The 2,294-nt window shown below is 38.7% G+C and overlaps 1 protein-coding gene across 3 annotated transcripts in view; it reads right to left on the reverse strand.

The window, feature by feature from the left end:
- The window catches only part of LOC146489267 (ATP-binding cassette sub-family C member 4-like), a 39,929-nt gene extending 38,190 nt beyond the window's left edge, over positions 1-1,739 (reverse strand). The window contains exons 1-2 of one of the 3 annotated variants that reach the window (XM_085107722.1): positions 1,630-1,709; positions 1,088-1,118 (exon numbers count right to left, since the gene is read on the reverse strand). The gene's annotated coding sequence lies outside the window, so the exon portion shown is untranslated. Of the gene's footprint in view, positions 1-1,087; positions 1,119-1,593; positions 1,610-1,629 lie in introns of those variants that run through there. The other 2 variants (XM_085107720.1, XM_085107729.1) reach the window with 2 other exon arrangements.
- Between the last annotated feature and the right edge of the window lie 555 nt (positions 1,740-2,294).

Raw genomic sequence — 2,294 nt, forward strand, 5'->3', positions numbered from 1 at the left:
TTTAGGCATTGCTTCGTTGGTTATTATTTTACAGCAACTTAGGCTGCTGGTGTTGGCAAGTTCCCAATACTTGCCAGAATTTTTCTGTGAAGGTACCATGCAACTGTATACAGTCGAACCTCCCTTTGCGACCACCTCTCATTAGCGACCACTTTTCCAAAATACCAAATGTTTTCAAGTCAAATCACTTTAGATGGAACCTCTCATAGGCGACCACCTCCCGTAAGCGACCACCTCTCGTAAGCGACAACTTTTAGAGATGATTGTTTAAAATTTTCAATTGTTTTTAACCTCCCGTAGGCGACCACTTAACACACAATCTGCTGTTTCTCTCTGTCGCTGTAACATATTGACCCACATCATCACAGCGAAGTAGCTTAGCATTGAAACAATTGATAACATACACATACACTATAGTGTACATTAAAATGAACTTCAATCAGGTTGAATCCCTTGTAGGAAAGAAACTCTGTTATCTTGTAAATAGCATGTAGCATGAATGTACATGCATGACCGGTGATGACTCTCTCAACCTTGTATAATTCGACAGAAAAATTGTGGCGAAAAAGAACGTCAACTGGGTTATGTAACAAACAAACAAACGCGAAAGTTGTAGATGTTTTATGCTTGAAATGTAACATTGCAAAAATGCCGTTCACTGTTTGCTCCTAAATCAGGCGGTCTAAAGAAAAGTTATACTTTGGGTTTCGATGAGCACTGACAAAAGGGTGAGGTCTCCGCAATTACCATATGTAAATTACCCGAAATTTAGACCCCCTGTGGTCTGACCTCTGGTAAGCGACCACCTCCCGTAAGCGACCACGTATCCTTGACATTATGGGTGCTCGCTTACAGGAGGTTGGACTGTATATAGTTTCCCTTTTAAAGTCTGTAATAATTTTAAATTCTTAATAAGAGAAAGACAGAGAGAAAATCAGTCTTGGAGACAGTTCATTATTTATTGGAGAGGGGAGCCCCCCTCAATAACTACACAAATACTATGGGACCCCCCTTTTAGCACTGGCAAAATTTCACATCCCTAATTTTCTCCCCCATCCCCCTACCTCCAATTAATAATGAACATTCCCTTTATATTCTTGTGTTAACAATCCAGTCGACTGAAATAAAATGTTTTGAAAATGAATACAATGTATGTGCATGCAGATGTGATATTAGTAACAACAACAACAACACTTTATTAAAACAGACAGTTACAAGCTGGTTATATACCTACCCGCTTTTAAAATTGATATTGATTGTTATGGATGGCCATCGACTGTAATCGATCATCGATTGGATACCCCGTGTTAAGCGGTAAGCTTATAAAGCTTTAACAAATTTAACCGCGTTTAAGGATCGCAACAACTTACTTCAGTAAGTATAAACTGATTAACGTTAATTTTCAGTCTTGTTATCGTAAACTTATACAATCCCTGAAGTGAATGACAAATCAAAAATGTGCAATTCAACTTTCCTTTTGTATGATCCAAGACTTCGTTAGTCATATCATATTGTTTTGTTTTGTTTTGTTTTGTTTTTTAGGTCCATTAACTTTGACCTCGGTGTTACTCGCGTGAATTGCAAAATACTTACAATATTATTCAATCTTTAACAAAGACAGACTCTCACCTAAAAACAGACTACCGGCAAAAAATTGACTTTGCGTCCTCGATGCAGCTAAACACGCTGCAGATTTAACTGCAGATTAACCTTGACAAACAATATACACATATCACGCCCGTTCCAGTCCCCAGAAGTTAATGATTTACTTTTGCAACCAAATGGCACCAGAAAATGTTGCTCGCACGGCTACAAAAATGCGTTAAAAAGTAGTAGAAGAATAACAACCTTCGATTTCGATGTAAATGCCTTTAACTTATTATGTGAACACTTTGGTTGTTCTTTACCAAAGCCGAGGGGGGACTCTTTTAAACTTTCCTTAAATATAAAAGGACCGACATAAAGTGACTTTCCATTGCCAACGATCCGCCCACAGGACACCCACGCCCCCCACGCGATGATTATCTTGCGTAATAGCTGTCACGGTGCAAACAAGAGTTTGAATGTTTGTATGGGAATATTCACGATCGGGTTTAGGAAGTACAAATACTGGAAAGTTCTTAATAAAAATAACATACCTTGCTTCTAAGGTGTATTGCCTGTTGTTTATTGTCTGTTTGCTATTTTGTGCTGATTTGAGGCCATTTTCGCGAGTTATCACTTCCTAGGCTTAGTTTGTAAAGAAGGTAGGGTTACCAATCGAGACAATGGCCTCTTGCCGATTTCACCTGAGG

This window comes from Pavona decussata, unplaced genomic scaffold (assembly GCF_977016875.1).
Source record: "Pavona decussata unplaced genomic scaffold, jaPavDecu1.1 SCAFFOLD_6, whole genome shotgun sequence".
In the NCBI taxonomy this organism is placed as follows: domain Eukaryota; kingdom Metazoa; phylum Cnidaria; class Anthozoa; order Scleractinia; family Agariciidae; genus Pavona; species Pavona decussata.